Source organism: Tenrec ecaudatus, chromosome 10 (genome assembly GCF_050624435.1).
Source record: "Tenrec ecaudatus isolate mTenEca1 chromosome 10, mTenEca1.hap1, whole genome shotgun sequence".
In the NCBI taxonomy this organism is placed as follows: Eukaryota; Metazoa; Chordata; class Mammalia; order Afrosoricida; family Tenrecidae; genus Tenrec; species Tenrec ecaudatus.
This window is the reverse complement of record NC_134539.1, coordinates 88,185,629-88,207,812: the sequence shown is the minus strand read 5'-3', so window position 1 is coordinate 88,207,812 and position 22,184 is coordinate 88,185,629. Positions and strand designations below refer to the sequence as shown.

At 54.4% G+C, this 22,184-nt stretch overlaps 1 protein-coding gene across 3 annotated transcripts in view; it reads right to left on the bottom strand.

Annotated features, from left to right (window-relative positions):
• RAI1 (retinoic acid induced 1) overlaps positions 1-22,184 on the bottom strand; it is a 131,017-nt gene that overhangs the window by 78,341 nt on the left and 30,492 nt on the right. Inside the window, exon 2 of one of the 3 annotated variants that reach the window (XM_075560952.1) lies at positions 12,557-12,676. The exons of 1 other annotated variant lie outside the window; for it this stretch is intronic. The gene's annotated coding sequence lies outside the window, so the exon portion shown is untranslated. Of the gene's footprint in view, positions 1-12,556; positions 13,135-22,184 lie in introns of those variants that run through there. One more of the 3 variants, XM_075560953.1, reaches the window with a different exon arrangement.

Genomic DNA, 22,184 nt, shown 5'->3' with positions numbered 1-22,184 from the left:
CAAAACTGCATTGAGAAAAAAACCAAGGCGGCCTTGCGGAAGACCTTTTATCCTTGACAACAATATACCTACCTGCTCTGTCTTGGGGGCTAGCAAAGGCTAGCCTCTGAGAATTTAGTTGGGAAACCTTACCCCGTCCACCTACCAGTCCCGAATTTTGCCCCTTCAGACTTCTCTTTGTTTCCCAAACTCAAAGATCATTTAAAAGGAACACAATTTGAATCCCTCAAGAAGGGAAAAACTGCTATTCTGATGTGGCTGAAATCTGTTTGATATTGTTAAAATGGAATCATTCTTCAGGGAAGAATCTACATCTATTATTGTAGTGTTCTGACTTTCCTCTTAAATTTGATCGTTTGATTTATATGTTAGGTGCTCCAATGTTGGATGCATATATATTTATGACTGGTAAATATTCTCAATGATTGGCCCCGTTTTAGATATAAGCACTGCCTGCAGAAGTGGACACACCTAGATGGAAGGGCAGCTGAGAAACAACAGTTCGCATTTTGCTACTTTTGTTTACAAAAGGTTTTTGGATTCACCCTCCTATGTGTGTTAAGTCTAGTTGGTTTACAGTGTCATTGAGGTTATTTCTTGGCTGATCTTCTTTCTAGATGTTCTGCCCAGCGTCCAAAGTGATGTATCAAAGTCTCCATCTACTACTGTAGTGTTCTGACTTTCCTCTAAATTTGATCAATGTTTGATTTATATGTTAGGTGCTCCAATGTTGGATGCGTATATATTTATGACTGGTAAATATTCTCAATGATTGGCCCCGTCCATCACAATACATTGTTTATCTTCATATAATCTAACAGCTTTCTTCTTAAAATCTGTTTGGGGTTTTTGTTTGTTTGTTAGGTCTGACACTAATAGTGCCAACCTAGTTCTATTTGGGGCACTATTTGCACGATTACTTTTTTCTGCCCTTTCACTTTCTACCTGTTTGTGTCTTTGGGCCCAAGGTATGTCTCTAATAAACAGGATACAGCTGGATCATGCTTTATGAACCCACCCTGCTACTCTCCTTTAACTGGAACAATTAGTCCATTTACATTTACTGTACTTAATGACAGGCAGGGACTCCTGCCACTTTATGTGTGTTTTGGGGGGCTGAAGTGTTCTTTGCATTTTCCCTTTACTCTGACTTGCTTTTGTATTTTGTTGGCTTATTCTAATGAGCCATCTGAGTTCCCTTCTCCTTTCCCTTTGTGTATTTACAAAGATATTTTCTTATTGCTTTTACCCCGAGTACTACATTTAATAGCTTGTGTTTAAAGCATCCTTGGCTAAGTTGGTACCAACTTAACTTTGTAACATTCAAGAAATTCTATACCCATACCATCCTCTGACACCTCATTTTGTGGTTATCACTAAGTAGGACTTCATATTTCATGTGCCCAGTAACATAAATTCACCCTTACTTTTTGTACATTTGTTATTAAAAAGCACAAAGGAGAAGACCACTAGAATGATTAAGCATGGACACTTTATTACTCCACCTTATACCTGTCCACACAATTAGCTTTATTAAGGATCTTTCTTTTTATTTATGGCTTTGAATTACTTTGTAGCGTCTTTTCCTTTCTGTCTGCACAATTCCTATTAGTAATTTTTGTAGTGCTGGTCTGGGAGAGATGAACTCTCAGTTTCTGTTGGTCTGATTCTGCTTAAATTTCACCCTCGTTCTTACAGGGCAGATTTGTTGGGTACAGTGTTCTTGGTTGGCTCTTTCTTTTTCTTTCTTTCAGCCATTAAATATATCATTCCAAGAAAATAAATAAATCATTCCACTATGTTCTGGCCTCGTGTTTCTGAGAAGGAGTTGCCACTTCAATCTTCTCTCCTGCTTTCAGGATTCTATCCTAACTTTTCAAGAGCCTAAGAATGATGTGTCTCAGTGCACATGTCTATGGGTTTATTCCAGTTGGGATCTCTGAGCCATTTGGATCTATAAATTCATAACCTTCATCAGACTGGGAGTTTTTTCCCTATCATTATTTCTTCACATACTCTTTCTGTGCCTGTCTCCTTCTATTGCACCATATGCAGGGGCAGTGAATTCTTTAACTTTTCTAGCCAAAGTCTGTTACCTCCAACCAACTGAGTTTTCCGTGCATGGGTCTGGTAAGAAGATGGGGGCACAGATAGAATTCACCTGTGGGCAATTTCAAACAGGATTTATACTGTGTATAAAATGAGTCCTCTGGAAAGCGGGAAGAGGGATCTCATTACCAGCAAAAGCCAGGAGTGGAGCATGTCCTCTAGACCCAAGATTCCTAGGCAGTGAACCTCCTGGATCCAGATTATGGCTACATAGAGGAATAGCAGCAAAACCAGGAGCCAGAGCATGGAACAGAGTGGACTTCCAACCCACAGAAGCAAGTAAAGGTGAATGCTTTTGTGCAGGAGGCTGGCTTGCAGAGTAGGGTGCCTCTAGGCACTTAATTGGGGACTTTGGATTTGCTGACCCAAGGAAGTGGAGCTGAGTGCCTTCAGGCTGAGGCTTGCTGGAGTGGAGTCCCTCTGGGCACTTAATTCAGGGACCTGGGTTTGATGACCAGGTGGGCAGAAGCTGAATGCCTTCCAGTTGAGGCTTTTAAACCAGAGTGTTATGCCCTTTGGGTATTTATTAGCAGATCTGAAAGAACTTTGTAACCTGTCCTGATAAATAACTCAACCCTGAACATTTCTCACTGACATTACAACTTTTTAACTTCCTTAATAAACCCTTTTATCATGCATTTTGTTTGTGAGTTCTGTGTAGCCATTGGACTTTTGTTAGAAACTAGAGGGGTAAAACCAAGAACAGTAATCAATCAAGGCTTTATACCACAATTCCATTAAACTGAGCTCAGCCTTTTTGAACCACTGCTATTGTCTTCAGCCTCTGAAATTTCCAACTATCTTATCTTCTAATTCACTAATTCATTCCCCCGCCTGATTAAATCTGTTGCTAAATCCTTCCATTGTGTTTGTTATTTCAATTATTGTTTGTTTCAGTTGCAGTACTTGTTGGAGTCCTTTTTGTTTGTTTTAAATCTTCTATTCCTCTTACTTTATTTTCATTATTTCTTTCAGATCTCTATGTTTCTCCTTAACCCTTTGGTTAGGTCGAATGTTGTTAGAGTAGAATAAATTAAAAAGTATGATGACAAAATCATAAAAACTCTTATTAAGCAAACATATCAAAATGCTAAGCTACTGCTCCCCAGTATGACCTCCATCTACCTTTATGTGTTTCTGAAGCCAGGGTTTCCCTCTCTCTAACGTGTTCCTGAGGAATTCTGTGCTCTTCGAGTTAGACCACATCAAAATGGAAGTTTTGATGGACTGGAATCGGGCTCCTTTGAAATTAGTTTGGGGAACAAGAAGAAGTCTGAAGGGGCAAGAGCATGGCTGGCGGGGGGATGGGGTGAAAGTTCCCAATGAACTTCTCATAGGGCAGCCTTCGCTACCCTCAGAGGAGGAGGTGGTCCATGGTTGTGATGAGGAGACAGAAAGCAAAAACCCTCAGGAGACCTTCCTTTTGAAAAGGCAAATCTTTGCACGACTTTCCTGGCCTTTTTTTCTCATCAGTGTAATTCCCAATTTTCTTAAACCTTCTTGAGAACCTGCCTGGGCCCAGCCGTTGATCTCAGAGACATGTTTAAACATGTTTTGTGTGGAATAAACCTGTGCGTGTATGAACTGGAGCCCTGGCAGCCACGCTTTTCAGCTTGCCACCGTATTTCCCGTCCTTTTAATTACGGGGAACTGCAGAGATGCACTTACACTCCTGTCATGCTCATTGGATGGGTCATTGTTCTCTTTCCTTTTTTGGGGGGGTGGTGGTGCTGTATTTTGTTGCTGGGGCACTGGAGTTTTTGAAGGTGTTACCTTTTCGGGGGGTGTTTTGGTTTTGCTTTGTTGCCTGCACAAATCTGAAATGAACCAAGCCTTCAGCTTTTGCCTACCATTTCCTCTCCCCCTCTTCGATCACCCTCCCTGTTTCATTTTGGTTGTGAAGGTTCCAGATCTGTTTTCAAACCTCAGTGTTACACACACACACACACACACACACACACACACACACCAGAAAACACCCTGTGGTCAATCTCCTCCCCAGTGGGCACCGTCACTCGGGTGAGATTCCACACCCTCATCAATCTGTCCACCCAGAAGCAAAGGTCTTACCCGCCCCCATCTCCTTGTGCAACCACGTTTTTGAGTCTGAAAGCTGACACCCAGTGAGCCCTCTTAAGGGCTGGGTGTTGCCCTCCGGTTTTGCCCAAGGCTTCCCTCCCTCCTCTAGGGGGATACTTAGGGCAGCAGCCCTTGCTTAGTTGACCCCTTTCCCTGTAAAGAACCTGCGGTAGAAATTCGTAATAGACCAGCAAGCAGCACTCACTGGGTGTGGGAGGAGCTGTCATGCTCTGAATGAAGGGCCTCTCACCAGCAAGGTCGCCTCCTTGCTCTCTGCGTGCTCCAGGGTGGACTGCTGGCCACCTCCATTCAAGGTGCCTGTTTCCCTGGACTCAGCAGCCTCGGTCAGAATAGTCGTTAGCACCCACTGGCAGGGTCAGACAGCCCCAAACCGACCCCCAAGGAGGTCTGTCCTGCTAGTGCTGGGAGCCTGAGGCAGTGGGAGCAGACGGCACTGCAGGGGTCTTCTGTAGTAACAGCAGCCACGGAGTCCAGAACGATGGACGTGTGGAGGGGGGAGGTGCCGGCAGGCCCTGAATGGACTCCAGAGGACGTCTGTCTTGTGGATTTTGGAGCAGAAGCCTGGGTGGTCTCTCTGTAGAGGTGGGGGGTGGGGGGGAGATGGTTATGGAAGCCGCTCCGTTGCTGGGACTGCTTCCCCAGCTCACAGCATCTGGCAGCCTGAATAGCTGGCGGGGTGGGTGGGGCGTAGAGGGACAGTTATTCTCCTGTGGCATGTGACTCATGGGTTATTTGCTGATTCTTCTTGGTCTGTGCTTCCCACTGCTGTCCCTCTGCTCCCCAGTTCGAAAATCCTCCAGCGTCAAACAGGGTTTCCTTGTAGTTCTGATGGAGGGAGGGTCAGAACAATCATCTATTTACTCAGCTCTCTTCCTGTCCCCTCCACTCTCTCCTGAGAATATTAGGCTTCTCAGGTCTTCCATTTGGGTTCTTGATCCATGTTGAATTGGACTTTGTCTGTGGTGCGAGTCACGGATCCTGGTTCATTATTGTCCTTGTGGAAACACCATTTTCCCAGCACCGTTTATTGAAGAGACTCTTCCTTCCCTATTGAATGGCTTGGCGCCCTGGTTAAAAATCAATTGACCACACAGACACCTCTTTCTTACTGTCCTCTGGACAATGCAGAGCCCCACGCAGTTGACCTTGGCTCCTGGCTCTGCCTTGTTGATCTCTTAGAGCTGCCCACACTCAAGGCCCCCTTGATGATGCTGTACTTTGCTGACAAAGCCTTGCCCAGGATCAATCTCCTCCTTCATCAGGGCCCACGGTCCGCAGAAGAGTCCTGAAGGAACATGAAACTCAGCCGTAAACGGACATGCCCACCTGCTGCACACCCTCCCGTCAGGTTGCTGTGCAGGTGCCATGAAACAGGATCCCATCTAGACTGGTGCTCTCTGGCGGGGACCTGACCCTAAAAGGGCTTTGTGGAAGGCTGGTGACCTCTCTAGGCCTCTTGCCTGCCATAGCCTGGCCTCTAATAACCTTCACCTTGTGCCTGTGCTCCTTGGTCCTGGTGAAGGGCCTAGACTGTGGATACACGGCCACCACCAGGACCACTGCCCCTGTCCTGCTCACACCCTGGAGACACGTTAGAATGGTCAGCAGGTGACAGAAATTGATGCCTTAGGCTGCGTGGTCACAAATTGTCAGCTAGGGATCCAAATCTGGCCACAAAGGAGCTGCTAAATTAGGAGACAACACATGCCTGCCAATCAGGGGAATTGCGTAGACACCTGAATTCGGGGACCTAAGAAAGTTATGGGTGCCGCCCAGGGCTCTACTTCCCTCCTGCTGCCTGGCCCTCACAGTCTCACCAGCAGTCCATGCCAGACCCTGCGGGGCTGGAGCTGTGGCCTCTACATTATGCAAACATGAGTCCGTCTTCTGATTACCCCGCCGAGAGCCTGTGTGTCCACTTTCAGCAGGGCCTTCCCTCTTATTAGGGACAGGGGTGAGGACGCAGAGGCCCTGTGGGCCACAAAGCCTGCTCCTGGAGATGGTGGCTCGCAAGGAAGACCTGGGGCAGGGTCCCTTCTGGCTCCTGAAGTTAAGGATTTGAGAGAAGGTGCCGACATGAACTTGTCTCTCTTCCAGTGCTGCCTCTGCGGAACAGGGGATGCCAGTTTCCCATCCCCTGCCATCCTGATTCCTCAGGACACTCGTTTCTCTCCCAAAGCCTCCTCTTGGTCAGGGCCATGAGAAGCTGGGGCCCGGTCCAGCCAGTCTCACTGAGCACTCTCTCCCCTTATCCAGACATACTACCTCTGATGACACAGCCTCAGGTGAGCCAATGAACTCCTGCTCCCACCGAAGGCTCACAGCCAGACGACCGTCGCCACCAACCCAGGCTGTCTCTGGAGAAGCGCTGACGGTGAACTGTATGCCTTGCTCACCGGTGCAATGCTCTGCCACGGGCACACAGATGCACACAAGGACATCCTCGCAAGTCAGTGTCAGCCGCATTCTCCGTGGGCCCAGGTAGCACACTCAGCCGAGTTTTCCCTATTCTCCCACGGTCCTGTCGGGACAGTGCTGGGCTCCGTATTCCGCAGACGAGCGCTGAGGCTTCTCGCTTGGTTTCGTTTGGCTAACCTTCAGGCCTATCTCCTGCTCTCTAAAGCAGGTCTCTTCTGCTCCCAGGAGCAGTTGTGTCGGGTCCAGTGAGAGGTGGCTGACGGATCCCGAGCTGCCCACGAGGCTCTGGATGGTGTGGGGAGGGGCAGGGCCAGCCAGGTACCTGCCAACGCTGAAGCTGCACCTGAGGGCCTCCTGTGCGTTCCCGGACCACAGTCACGCACACACGCCACTTCTTACGATCACTGCCCCTCCCTGTGGCTGCAGCGCTCTCGGCTCTGGCAACTGGAAAGGCAGCACCGTACCAGGCCTGGAGGGACGCAGCTGATGCGAGTCTCTGGGCACGTGGGGCTGATCTGAGGCAAGCAAGACGATCAGCAGAGACAGGCCCTGCTCAGGCGGGTGAGGGTGACATGAATCAGACCAGCACGGTGCCAGAAACAAACACTGCCAGGATTCCGTGGAGGACAAGAGGACATTGTCCGGGCGTGAGGGGGGTGGGGGGTGGGGCGCACGTCGGCCCAGGGCCTATGGGCAAAGCATGGGGGCAGCTGGAGGTGAGGAGGGTTGGGGGGTGGGGGGAGTCAGAGGACTAAGTCCAACCTGGGCTCCCCACACTAAGGATATGACCTCAGCATGTTGCTTCCCTGTGAAACAGACTGCTGACTCACAGGGTCTATGTCTGCCCACAAATGGTGATCCAAGGGCGAGTGGGAGCAGCCGCCGCCCAGTTTCCAGGACCTCAGAGACCACCACCTAGAGGGGTCTGTCAAGTTCAAAGGAGAAGCTGCAGTCTTCCAGCATCTGCCTGCAACACCTGCCCCTGAGCCCTCAGGCTCTACCCCTTTATATGCAGGGTCACCCCGGTTGTGCCCGTGCAGCTAGGCCTGCAGTGGGGGTGGGGGTGGGGGCCCAGCCTGGGCCTTAGCCTCCTGCCTCTCCTGGTTAGGGGATGCGAGCAGGAATGGCTCAATCAGAATATAATCGTTTTTAATTAACGTGCGGATCATTTCACAGGCTGATCTCCTTGGAGACCAGAGGAAAGACGGTCTTTTAAGATTTTCCTTTGCCTCCCCCCACCTCTCCCAGTTGAAGGCCGCCCCAATTCACCCAACCAGCCGCAACCTTGAAAGCAGCACAGAAGCTTAATGCCTGGATCTCTCTTGGGGCCAGCAGGAGGGGAGTGTGTGCTCACACACAGACAGACTCACATGCGTGCCCAGGCTCGGGCACCCCCTTCAGAAACACACAAGGGCATCAGGTACACAGAGACGCATGCACATGTGTCCAAGCTGGCAAGCATCTGAGACACACAGACATGACACATGCACGCACACACTCACAGGCATGCTACATGTGAAGACACACGCAGACATGGATGTGCACTCATAGGTGTGCCACACATCCTGACACACTCCGCCCATGCACACTCACAAGCCACACCCACAGACATACACCACACAGACAAAGCTACACACAGGCCCACACTGGCAGGCTCATGAAGCTCAGGAAGGCACAAACGGGGTCAGAGGTACACACAGTCATGCACACACCTGTGGGCACATGGAAGTGCCCCAATTCCCACACTCTCAGGAGGGTTTGCCTCACCTCCATGAGGCCATGCTGTCTGACAGGGAGATGCAGAAAGGCCCTGGCCCTCTGATTTAGAATCAGCACAAAAGGCTTCCTGGCCCAGGTCTTGCCTCGGCCTGCTCAAGCTCCCTCTGACCCTTAGTGCCCCTCTGTGCCTCCCAGCCCCTAGCAAAGAACCATCCTCCTGAGCTCTGCAGTATCCACCCCCTGTGGGCCAGGTTCCCAGCCCAGTCTGGGGCTCTCTTCCACAGGCTCAGAGTCACTAAGGTGTTGGGGGGGGGCGGGGGGGGGGCTTCTCCATCCTTACTTTGAATATGTCCTTTGGAACATGCGATTTCTCCTCTCTTCCTCCTGGGTTTCCTTCCCTCCTCCCCATCCTGCCCCCTTTCCTAGTCCTTTATCCTCTTCCACCACATCCTGTCCACCACTCCAACCACACCCCTCCCCCTGCGGGCTCTCCTCTCTTCTGTTCTGCCTCCCTCTGTGACAGCCCCCCCCCCCAATTCCTGGGCCTCTCTAAGCCAGAGGAAGAACTGAACCAGTAGCCTATCTTTCCTCAGGGCTCCTTGGGTGGGGCAAACAGCCCACTTCTCAACCACTCACCAAAGGACTGGGGATTCAAGCCCACGGAGGTCCTTTGGAAGAGAGGTTGGGCCATTGGCTTTGGCTTCGGCAGTCAGGGCTCTCTCTGACACCAGCGGTTGCTCAGGGTCAGAGACAGCTCACTAGCCATTGGTTTGGAGCTGGTTTTGTCCATCCCTGTCCTCACTGCCCATGACACTTCCTGTCCCCTGGCCTTGGGACAAGTAAACTGAAGCACAGGACAGTGGTACAAACCCCTGGGGTCCTCTACCCTGAGGGCTTGGGGGCTCCTGAATCCACAGCCCTCCTCCCAGAATCTTCTTCCGATTCTCAGCTTTTCCTTCTGGGAGACGGGATAATGACAGCCTGGTGGCTGGCCAACCACAGGTTGGTGACTTGAGTGACCCCAGGTCCCATGAATGTGACCAGAGGGCTGAGGGGCCTGGCTGGGACTCCAGTTGTTAGAACTGGGGCAAGCTGGGTCTTGGTGCCCCATCTGCGGAAGGGACCCTTTTCAGCATTCAAAGCCCAAACCTCACTGCCATCAAGTTGGTAGCAACCATAGGACAGAGCAGAACCACATTTTTGGGCTTCCGAGGCTTTAAACCTTTATGGGAATAGATGGCCTCCTCTTTCTCCTGAGGAATGTCTCGTGGTTTCAAACCGCTGATCTTGTGGCTGGTTAGCAGATCGGTGCATAACCCACTATGCCACCTGACCTCCTCCCTTCAGCACGCAGACCCCCAGCAGCAGAGGAGCAGCCTGCCATGTGACCTTGGGATCACTGCCTGCCGCTCAGTCAGATGGGGGGGGGGGGGCGCACAAGCAGGTGACTAACCACGAAGACTCATTTTCTGCTCGGAGGAAGATTCTAGATTTTCAGGAAGGAAGGAAAGCTGTGTCCCACTTATCCAGGGAAAATCACAGAAGCTGGTTCCTTCCACTGGAGGCACGGTTGAGCCTCCTGTACCAGCAGCGTCATTTTGAGGAAATCATCTTAAACATCAGAAAAAGCCCTGTGCACAAAACCGTCTCCTGCCTCACTCACTGGGCGCCTCCGGAGCCTTTAACAAAAGGGGAAGACGAAGCAAACGAGAATGGTACAGCCGCTGAATGGGAGAAGCCTGAAGACACTAAGCATGGTGTTTACGAAGCAACCGGTACAGAACAACAGGAAAAGGCTCCTGTCAGTGAAGAAAGCAATCGTTGTCCGTCTGAATGCACAGCATGAGAACAGTCTGTTAAAAAAAAAATGAACCAACAACCAATTCAACGACAACCAGGAAGAACCACATGAAAATGATTACATCGTCACAGCCTGTGAAGATGGCCAGGAACCCCTTTCACGGATTTTCTCCACTTATTAGGTTTCCTATGAACCATATTTTAATATCTATCTATCAAAAAGGTCTTCAAAATGCCTCCAATTGAGAAATGCTGTCCTTTCATTCATTTATTTATTCATTCATGATGGATTCATTCACTCTTATGTTCGTACTGCCAAAGCTTTGTGCCCACTCTGTGCCCAGCCCTCCTCCATGCACAGGGGCCACTCGCCTGCAGGGTCTGAGAAGGGGAAATCAGCCACACAAATTACACCCAGGGACTCTGGCTGTCCTGGGGGCCCACAGGGCAGGCAGGGAGGAAGGCACTCTCCACTGGGGGCCCCACCCCAGTCCTGGGGGAACATCCCTGTCAGTGCCAGGTAGCCTCCAGGACCCAAGGCCACTTTCCCCAAGGACTCTGGACAATACTGGGCAGGTCCTGCCTGATGTAGAGGCGGAAACTCTGCCTGCTCCTGTCACTGGATGTCAGCTGTTAGCAGGTCCATCAGCCTGTCCCTGCTGTGTGTTTGTGTGTGTGTGTGTGTGTGAGAGAGAGAGAGAGAGAGAGAATATCCTGGGGGAAGGTTAACTCTTTCCATTCCTAGTCCAAGTGACAGAACAATCTGGGGAGGGGGAAGCACTCCCTCTCTACCAAAAGGTGTCAAGAAGGTATCTTCTCTACCCCACCCCCCTCCCAATCCTGCCTGGTGGCCAGCGTGGGGTCTGGCCTCCTGCTTATCTTACCCTACAGGAGCGCCTCTTTTCCACCCTGGCTGCTTTCTGGGGAACACAAGCAGATTTTCAGAGCCCACTACTTGTACCCTTGGAGGCGGGCCCCATTAATAACCCACCCCCAAAGGAGCAAAAAGATGTGGGTCTTTGAATGTGAGGTAGCTCTAACCTAATGGCCTTCCTCTTTCCAGTTGACGCCCCCTCCCATCCCCCCACCCCCACCCCTGGGACAGCAATTCCAAGAAATTCTCTTCACCAGCACTCCCTTCCCATGGCCTCCAGGGGGGCGCAGATAAGTTCCCACTGCTAGTCCCCCCTCTCTTCATCTTTTTCTCCCCTCTCCCAGCCCCTAGGGGGAGGGCCTGGATCTCAGGGTCACAGGAGCAGCCAGCTGTGGATGACAGGAGACAAACACTTACACACACACACACACACACACACACACACTTTACCCTAGGGATCGCCTCTTACAGTCCGCATTGTCCAGCAGGGGGGGGGACTCTGCTTGAGGAAGGGGGCTAAGGCGAGAGGGCCCTAGACGTGCCAGAAGTCATTAGACAATCACCAAGCCCCCAGGGGCTAGAACCTGGGAACCTAGGCCTCTAACCTCCTCGAGTGCACCTCTCTCAGCCTGGGTGCCAACCAACGTCAATATCTCTCACCCAAACAAGCCCCTCCCTCTCTAAGTCCCCTCCCCCTCCCCAGCTGGGGATCAGTAGCCCAGAAACACCAAGTGACGACCGTCCCCCACAAGATGGCAAAGGCGTGAGATTTCATTTTCAACATGACCCCACAGAGCACGAAAGGCGGGGGCGTGCTCCTGGCAGGCTCAGACGGGGCACGGGAAGGGGTCTCGGGGGAAGTGTTTGCAGCGATTCCTCCAGCTGGTCCAAATCCGGAAGGGGCTGGTGGAGGGAGGAAGGCGGGGGTGGGGGAAGCGCGACCTTAAGCGCTGCGGGCAGCGAGGAGGTGGGTAAAGGCACCGAAGGAAGCCCCCCACCCCCCACCCCAGGCATCGGCGGCGGCTCCGAGTCCCCTGGGAGGCTGCGCTCCCGGGAAGTTTCCCACCCACTGTCCGAGCCAGCACAGGGTGCGCAGACTGGCTCTCCAAGGCGCGACCAGCTCCCGGGCAGCCGAAGAACTTGAGCAAAAGTCTCCTTCCCCAGGCACCCCTCACTTCCCCCCTCCGTGGCCCCAGCTCCGCCATCTCAACACCATGCCGGTAACCGTACAGCTATGGCCAAGACCTCTCACCTTGGCACTGTAGAAAAAGAATATGGGGGGCGGGTTTCCCCCAACACAACCAAACTGCGATCTAAAAAAATAATAATAAAAGAAATTTCTTCTCCTGAGATGCATTTCCTCCACCGGATTAGAACACCCTCCCCCCTCCAAGCAGGAGCAATCAACAACTCCAGCTCTGACCGAGCCGCTGCGCACTGGTGCCCGACCGTACAGACGGCCCGGTGGGCGCAGGTCTCAGCGGGGCAGGGGCCGGGAGACCCCCGAAGACACAAAGCCCCCGCCGCCAACAATACCTGCGGGCTGCTCCTGGGTCTCGCGGCTCGCGTCTCGCGTCTCCGGCCGGGTCTCTCCGGACTCCCTGCGCGTCCTCTCGCTCGCTCGCCTCTTCCCGAACGAGACGACCAGACGAGGTCCTTGGGAGAGAAAAAGGTGAGCGCTCGCGGCGCGCTTCCTTTCTCTGCCGCCCGCCGCTCGCGGCGGCCTGGGCTCGCTCCTTTCTCCCTCCCGTTCCCGCGCACGCCGCGCCTCGCACCCCGCGTTCCCTCCTCAGCCGCCCCTGCGAGCACCCTTAGGGGTCATTACACTGAGCTGCTGGGGGACAGGCGCTAATTAGAGACGGCCAGTGGCCGCAGCCACTCGGCCAGCGCGATGCGGGCGCGGGGCGCGCGCGCAAGAAGGGGCGCGCGGCGAGGGGGCTTGACTGCGTTTAGCCCGCGCCCCAGACACGGGGGAGGGGGAGCAGAGGAAGGAGGGGCGGCAGCGGGGAGGAGTGGCGGGGTTCGCCAGGCGGGGAGGAGGGGGCGCAGGGGGACGCTCCTGCTCTTCTCCCCGCGGGGCCGAGGTCACAGGCTGGGATGCTCAGAGTACTGTAGGACCGGTGGTGTGAGTGCGCGCGTGTGTGCGTGCGCACGCGCGCGCCTGTGTGTGCACGCGCACGCGCGCTCATATCAGGGTTAGGGTGGGAGGAAGGACCGCTTTAATCTTTTCCCAGGGACTTCCGCGCCCTGGTTCGTGGGGGTGGTCCTTGCAGAGCGCCTGGGTCAGTGTAGGCATTCATGCAGTGTAGCTTTCTGGGTTGTGCTTACGTCGGAGTGTCCCCACCTTTGGGAGCCCAGGGACGAGCTGGGGGACGTGTTTGGGGTCTGGGTAAGACTGAAATGATGCGGTGCCAGCGTAGGATGGTGTCTGTGGGCGATTGTTTACAGAGAGAAGGCTTCTGCGTGGGTGCGATTGTGCGGGTTGCGCCCCAAGGGGTTGCATATCCGCGCGTGCGGGGTGGTTCGGTGCGTGTGGGGGCTGTGCTTTCGTGGGGCTGTGGGAGTCCTAGGGGCGCCGTGTGTCTGTGCGGTCGTGTTGCTCCGTGAGATTGCGGTGGTGTAGGGCTGCGTGTTGAGGGTCACTGCGCCTGTGCGAGCGGTGGGGCTGTGTTCTGCGGGCGGGTATGAGGCCTGCGGGCGGGGGGCGGGGGAGTGGGTCCGCGTGGCATCCATCCGGGATCGCGCCGCAGCACAAGAGCCGATTAAGGTGCGAACAGGCGGCGCTGGGGTCGGGGCGCTACGTGGACGTGGAGTGGCGAAGGGGAGGGCGGAGGCGAGGGGAGGGGAGCCTCCATCCTCCCTGCCCACCTCGCCGCACCGAAGACGCAGCCCTGGAGAGCTTGGCATTTGCGGGCCCCGCGGTCCTAGAGGCTCTGGGTTAGGGGACCCTGCCTGACGGAGGAAGGAGCCTACAGGGTGGCGAGGGGCTGAGATTCAGATACTGGGAGCAACTGAGACGCTCCCACAGTGCATGGCTGGTGCTGACCCAGAGGCAGCTGATGATCTGACCCAGACAAAGAGCGGGGGTGGGGAGGGGGGAGGGGGCGGGGAGGGGGGGTGAGCTTGCTGCCCGGCCGTACCTCAGGTTGTCTCCACGCCGGTGGAGGACTAAAGCCAGGGCTTACAGCCCTGCGGCCCCTCCTCTCCCTATTTCCGGAACCCGGTCCAGAGCCCCAGTGTCCACGGAACTGAGTGCTCCGGGTGGGGCTTGGGGGTGTCTGTGCTGGGCGGTGGGGGGGTTGGAGGGGGCGGCGGTTGTGATTGAGCACTCCACTGGCTGGCCTTGCAGGCCGCCTTGCTGCCCACGCAGCCAACCATTCATTCCTACATCCGTCTCTTTATCCACCCACCCACCCATCCATCCAGTCTTTCCATCTAGTATCCGCACGAGGTGATGCCGTGCGCCCTGGAATGACTAAGACGAGACTCCCCTCAGTCTTTCTGCCTCTCCATGGACCTACCTCCATTTCTTCCTAAGCCCCCTCCCATCTGTTCTGACTGGAGGGGAGCAGCGCGCCCCAGGACCTCTTCCACACTTGGGTTTTGCTGCTCCACAGCCACCCTCCCTCCCTCTCGCCTGCCCCTGCTAAAGCGGCCATACATCAGATACTTCAGTAAAGGGTGGTTGTGGTGGGGGTGCCCCCTGCCTGTGCCTGCCTGGCCCCTACAGAGGCCTGGGGCCATAGGGGCTCCACAGAGGGTGGGTCACCATACTTCCAGAACTCTAGAATAATGTCACTTCACCTCTGCCACCTGTAGTTTGGGGGAGGGCAGAGACCCCCAGGTCCTCCAATATGTCAACAGGAAAACTTCAAAATAACCCCCCCCCTCTCCCCCACACAATTCTAGGTCTCTAAGCCCAAACGGAACCAAATGCCCAGAGCCTCACACCTACTGTGTCCCTTGCCTGGGAATGGGCATTTTGACAGTCGGGCTTGGGAGCAAAGACTGCCCAGACAACCTTCCACCGCTTCCAAAGGCAGGAAAGCAGGGCTCTGAGGCCCTAGAAAGAAACCTTCTCATGGCTACAGACTTACCTGGTAAGGATGCAGTAGGACCCCCTCCTACCCAGCAGGTCCCTGGCAACAACCCCCTTCTCTAGGCTCAGGTCTCCCTGCCTTTGAAATAGAGCAAACCCCTCAGTCTCTATCTTCAATATCTGACCTGGGACCAGGGTCACTCAGTCCAGACTGTTGAGTGATCCCAGAAAAGCCCATTGTGTGGTCATCAAGGCTGGAGACCACCAGGCAGCCCTTAAGTAACCCCTTAATCCTGGTTACATGACTCTTGATCCTTACCCTCAGCCTCAGACCAGCCTGTCACATTTCTGACATAGCCACCTCCGCCACGCAGCTGCCCACAGGGCCAAACTCTAGTGTGAATGTGAAGGTGGCAGTATGTGGCCATTGCCCTGGAGGGCAGGGACATACTTGTTCCTGTGCTTTCTAAATGGTCAGAAGAAGACAGACAGTTCTCACCATACCATAAGGTGGGACAGCCTGTACAGTCAGTACTCCCAACCTCGTGGTCCACCAGCCTGCCCTCCCTCCCTTCCTCACTGCCGCCCAGCCATGTTGTACACTTAGTGCTCTTTGAATTCACCAGGTACACTCCTGCCCTACCTAGGGTCTTTGCCCTGAGGAACCCTTCTGCCTGGAAGGCTCTCTCCCACCTTTAAATACACAATCCATGTATTTCTGATCATTTGCTCACTGATAATGCTTCAAATGGTGCCTGACACACAGTAAATACTCAGTGTTTTCTGAGTCAATGAATGAGTAAATGAGTGAGACTGGTCCAAATTGTCCCCTGATCAAACTGGCCCAGCCCAGAGAATTTTCCTCTGAACCAGTAGCCCCTTAAAGAAACATGGACAGGATGGAGAGAGAGCATCATGATTTGCATGACAGGTCACCTGCCCTGTTAGAAGTCACCTGGGAGAGCTGTTCACAGGTTCCAGGGAGAAGTGGGCTCTCGTAAAATGGGGTGGTCGTGGGCCGCTGTTCCCGGGCCTCTGTTATTCCTTGGACAACACACACAGCAAGATCATCTCAGCAAAACCAGCTGGCCCCATACATTTCAACAGAGGGTTTCCTGGCACATAGTAGGTGCTCATAAATATACATTTGTCAAATGGATTAAGTGGCATCGTTACACAGAAGGCTGCATGGCCCACAAACCTATGCTTGGACCTACTGTCAGGAGTCCAGTGGGGCGAGGGGTTGCAGCAATAGTGCCTAGCTCACAGTAGACATTCCATCAGGAATGTTGCAGCTGGCTGTGCCCTCCCCCCACCAAGTGAGTCCTAACCCCCCTCACCCCCCAGCTTGACTCGCAGGAGAGCCCTGTGGGGTTGTTTGGGGCTTCCTGGGCAAGTTATGGCTGTACTCAGCAAAGCCAAGACCTGGAGACCCTCTTGCAAAATGCCATTCCAGGATTAAACGACTAAATGAGAGATGGATGAGGAGGAAGTCGAGGGAGGAAAGCTGGGGATCAAAGGGAGGCACTGAAGGCAGGAGAGGGCTCCAGGGACAAGGTTAGCCAGGGGCTACTCAGGTGGGCACAAAGGGCAGTAAAGAAGAGGTGTGAACACCCACTAGACTACAGTTGCCACTGAGACTTGAAAATCACAGTCAAGGTCATCCCCTGGTCTGGTAGCTCCCAGGTACTCCTAGGCTGGGATGCCATGGTTCTCCAGGAAGCAGGCAGAGTGCCAAGGCTGGGGACAGAAGCGGGCCAGGGTTTGATACATATTTATTGAGCAGTAGGGCAGAGATCTCAAATCTGTTCCCCTGGTCGGTCACCCTTCCCCTATCAGAGTCGGGATCCCTGAGGTCCAGAGAATTGCCTTGACCATCGTCTTTCAACTTGAGTGTGCAGAAGCACCTGCTCTCTCCACCCCCACCCCCAGCTAGGCAAATAATTACAGAGCACCTACTATGCACTATGCACTTCTCTAAAGTGTTGGGGGTTCCGAGCAGGGTGTGCACTAGAGCTGCCATTCTAGCTGGGGCGGCTGCATGTAGCAATAAGCAGTGGGGAGCAGTGCTATCACCTAACAGATAAAGGCACTGGGCGGCAGGGGGGGGGGTACCTGGCAAAGGGTTGTGATTTTACATTGGCGCACCAGGGAAGTTGTGCCTGAGAAGGGGACATTTGAGGGAAAAAATGACCCAAAAGGACCAAGGGAAGGATCCATGCAGATAGCGAAAGTTGTCCAGGCAGAGGAACAGCATGTGCAAGGGTTCTCAGGCACACCATTCCCAAGGGGCAAAGTGTGGCCGGAGGGGAAGGGAGGGGACCAGGGCACTGTACACCAGTGTCAAGCTTTGGGCTTCTACACAGTAAGATGATGCCTCTTTGTAGGGTTCTGAGCAAAACAAGGATGGGATCTTAGATCCAGAACTGCCCTGCCAGGTGGCAAGCAGGTTAGCAGAGGTCCTGGCGGGTCTCAGCAGGGCAGGCCCGTGGAGAGGCTGAGCAGGCTCCAGGTCAGCTGATGAGTCAGTTGTGGACAAAGGCAAAAGAGGGCTGACCAGTGGGGAAGGAAGGAGCTGCCAGGAGGGACAGAGTGCACCTCGGCCTCCATGCCCCCCTCTGTTATCTAATAGGACTTCTAGGCTAGCCTGTTGCCTCAGAAAGCTGCTGAAGAGGCACCATTTTTAGCGGATATGCTGGGTGCTTTTTTTGCCTTGTTCAGGATTGCTGAGGGGGGCAGGGGCCGGGGGACTGCCCAAGTCTCTCATCCTGAGTCTCAATGTCCCCCTTAGAGAAAGAATATCAGTCTAGGTCAGAAGATATCAGCACATACACACACACACACACACACTCCAAGCCCGTTGTCATGGAGTCATTTCTACTGCACAGTGACACGCGTGAGTTTCTGTGGCTGTGATCTTTGGGATGTGGATCACGGGGCCTTTCTTCCCAGGCACCACTGGGTGGACCTGGAGCTGAGGAGCCGCTGGTTTAGTGACTGACTGAGCAGAGACTGTCTGCTATGCTTATTGCCCACGGCTTCTGGTTTGTCTCTTGGACCAACGGAGCGGCTTCATTCAGCACCTTCATTTTCTAGGTGTTTACAGGCAGCCACCGTGTGCCACAGACAAAAGCCTTGTCCTCGCAGGTGGGGTAAGTCTGAGAACCCACGCGCCTGCCTGTCCCCGCGTTTCCGGAGGGGCCGGGGCAATACCTCGTGCACTAGAGCAAGGTTCGCCTTACAGAGTAAAGGCCTTGATGTGATAGCTAGTAGTGGTAGCCATTTCGCTATACATTTCCACGTCCCCCAGGTCCCTGGATGTCCAGGACATTGTCAAGTGGATTGTTTTCCCCGATCCTCCCTACTTGCTACTCCAGGGGACCAGCAATCAAGACTGGAGGAAAGTCAGGAATCCCCTTATTGAGATTCTGTTCAAAACGCTTGGACTTGTGACAGGGGAGGGGCCCACCTCCCTCTCTTCCATGGCTGGGCACTGGAGCCTACACCCACCAATGCCCTTGATCTGAATGACCTTTGATCTCTTCTGCTGTGTGGCTTTCTCTGCCATCTGTCTGTCTACCCATCATTCCTTACTGGACTGTGGGAGGCCCCGGATGAGGCCAGTTCCACCTCAAACTCCAGAGCTGAGTCTATGTCCATGGCCCTTCTTTAAACTACCTGTACATGGGGGGGGGGTTCCACAAAGAGGAGCCTTACCCCTCACCCCTGGGTTCCGCTGGGTCTCCCCAGTGCAGCATAGAGCCCCCACCTCAGTGGTATGCCCTGTCTTCTCTCAGCACTGGTGTCTCAGCGAACTAGAAGATGCTGACCTTGGAAGCAGCCAGACCCTGGAACTCGAGGGTAGCGGCTATAGGAAGGGCTCAAGTTGGGGAGAGAGGCTGGGGATGTGAATGGGGACAAGAGGGCCTGGGAGAGAAAGCAGAGGGCCAGTGGGATGAGAGAAGAAGACAGGGAAGGAAGAGGCAGGAGAGAGGGCAGAGTGCAAGAAGAAAAAAAGAGCCAGAAGGCGGAGGGTGGGGGACTCCTCTCACCTGGTGCTAGAGAAGCTGCCCTTGCTCTAGCCTCATGCACCTTCACTCCTCCTTGGGGCAAGCGCTCAATCCTGGCACTGGGCCTGGCTAGGATTTCTGGTTACGGCCATGAGAATCAAGCCTGCATTGTACCCAGATGGTGCCCAGAGGGGCTACAACAGCCACCACTGCATCCATACAACACTGCAGCTACCTACTGTCCATTTGTCCAGTGGCCACCACTGGGGACTCGCCTGCTCTCCTGCCTCGGAGTTATCCGGGACTCTGCAGACGGATGCAGACATCCTCTGCTCCACACATGTTCCAGCCACAGCCACATTTTGACCATTGACCCTAGTCACCAACTGACCCCTGACTTCAGCCACAGTGTGACCCTCTCCTAACCCAGTCAGAGACTAGCCTCATCCTCCATCATAAATGGACTTCTGACCCCAGCCACAGCCCCTCGCCAAGGACTTCCATCTGGATCCTGCTATGAATTGACCTCTGACCCTAGTCTTAGCCTGAGCCTGAGCCCTGATGCTGGCTGCGGCGCAGCAGGGTGGTAATTCCATGAACACATTTCCACAGGAGCCATGGGGGAAGGAAGAAACCTGAAACCCCACATGCCAACTTTGGGGCTGCAGTGGTGACCAAGGAGGACCCAGAGCAGGGTCCAGCGACACTAGCAAGAGAGGCTCAAACGCAAACGTGTTGAGAATGATAACAAATGTACAAATGTGCTTGACACAATGGATGGATGGATTGTGATAAGAGTTGTATGAGCCCCCCCCCCCCATCAAAACAAACAAACAAACCAGAGGCCCATGAATGCATGGTTCAGGGGCTGGTGCCAGTGGCCTGGAGGCAGGGCTCAGCTTCTAGGAACCCCGCGAGTGGCCAGCTCCCACAGTGAAGGCGCCCCCTCCCGGAGGTGCCCGAGTCCTACTAGAAGGGACGAAAGGAGATCAGAACCAGCTTTTGGAGGGTCTGCTGGACAGATGCTCCGTAGGGCAGAGCTCCTATATTCTACCACGTGAGAGTATTATAAAAAGAGGAAGAAGGGAAAGAGGAGGAAGAGGGTCAGTAAGATGACTCCACGCGCTTCCTACAAGTGTGGCTTCATCGCTCATCCACTGTGGGCCCCTGGAGACCAACTCTTCCAAGGCTTTCCCAGGGAATCCGATTCTGTGACTAGATGTTCCTGGTCCATTTTAGGGATGTGGAAACTGAGCTTCAGCGAGTAAAAGAGGCACGAGGCCTCTCGGCCTAGTGTGTGGGAGCCAAGATCCAAGCCCAGGTCTAGGGGTCTCCTGGGTGAGTCAGAGTTACTACCCATCCCATAAGCATCTCTTGAAGCTGTGCCTTCATTCAGCCTGACTCCAGTCCAGCCACTTCTGTGTGTGTGTGTGTGTGTGTGTGTGTGTGTGTGTGTAAGGAGTGGGCCTGAACAATGGGGTTCCCTTGTCCACGAGTCCTCTGACCATACCCTTCCACGAAAAGTAAAGTGATTAGTCCTAAGGGTGGGACAAGCCCACTGAAAGCCTCACGACCGTGCCTCATTTATGCTCCAGAAAGCTGGGACCCCACACAACCACCCCAAGGAAGGATCGGGTTCAAATACTTCCAAAGATGGGGGTTCCCAGTCTGAAGACCGCCCAGTTGGAAGGACTTTTCAGGACCATGCAGTCCATCTTCCCAGATTAGGTCTCAGGAGGCAAGGGGCTCTGCCAAGAGTCCACAGCGTCTCACGGACACTTCCAGGGCCATCTCACAAGCCCTCCCAGACCTCCACCCTTGGTAAGCACCCACCGAGGCTCTGGAAGGCCTTCCACGAGGAGACTGGAGTGCCCATCTCCGGATGCTGGCCGTGGACCTCCAGGAGAATTATTTTGTAAAAGAGAAGGCCCCAGTCTCCCCTCTGCACGCCCCCCAAACCATACCACACAGTATCCCCGCTGCCTCTGCGCCACGCAGGCACTCCCTCTGCGCCCTAGCCTGCTCCTGTTCACCTTCCGGGGGCTGGGGTGGGGGGGCGTGTAATGTGGGAGGGTTGGAGAGACAGCCTTCCCACAGGGGTACAACAGTTAGCTGCTGACCCAAGGGCCGGAGGGTCCCACTACTCAGGGGTCTCCAGTGGGAGGAAGGCCTGGTGAAACGCTCCCACGACCACTGCAGCCTGGAAAACCTCTCAGGGCAATTCTACCCTGTCACACGGGGGGCCACTGCTCTGACCTCGACCACCCAAAGAAACAGATGGGCATCCTGTGGTCTTGCTCCCTAAACTGAGCATAGAGACGCGAGGTGACCCCCCCACCCCCGCAGCCAGAAGCAGACAGGACCAGGACTGCTGCCGTGCACTGCGGGGGGGTCTGGCTCAGCCCGCCTGCCCAGTCCTTCTTTCTTTCCCTGTTGCCTTTATCATCCTTGCCCCCCGCCCCCCCCCCGTCCCTGTCCCAGCTGCTTCCCGTTGGGTGTCCTGCCCTCAGGGCGTGCTCCTTTCACGCGGGGAGAATTCCAGGAGCTACTGTGAGGGTGGCGTGGAGGATGGACAGAGGTGGAGTCACCGCGGGGGCCATAGCTCGCCTGTGATGGTGATCGCCTTCCATGGACTATGGAAAAGACGGAGCTTTCAACCGCTGCAGCGAATATCAGCATCCACATTAACACAGGCGGTCTGGGGGTTCCATTTGGAGACCCCACTCGACTGTGCAGCTCGTCCTCCCTGTCCCCCCCTCCCCCAAACAACCCTGGGTGTGTGCCCTGGGCTTTGCCCTTGTAGGTGAGGGAGCTGGGGAGGGGCTGAGGAACCCCATGAGCAGACCCAGAAACTGAGGCTCAGAGAGGGAGCTAAGGAAGGGCAGAAGCAACAGGAAGACAGATTCCACCTCCATATAAGGAAGAGTTTGCAAACAGGCAGCGCTCCCAGAAATAGAAGCGAGCCTCCTCGGGAGGTGGTGGGGAAGGCGCGCAGGCAGCAACTCCACGGTGTCTGGGAGGCGGCTTGCCACCAGATAGCAGAGGGCAGGGTAACCTGTAAGGGACCTGCTGGCAGCTCGGACCCGAGGACTTGCCCAAGGCCCAGTAACAGCGC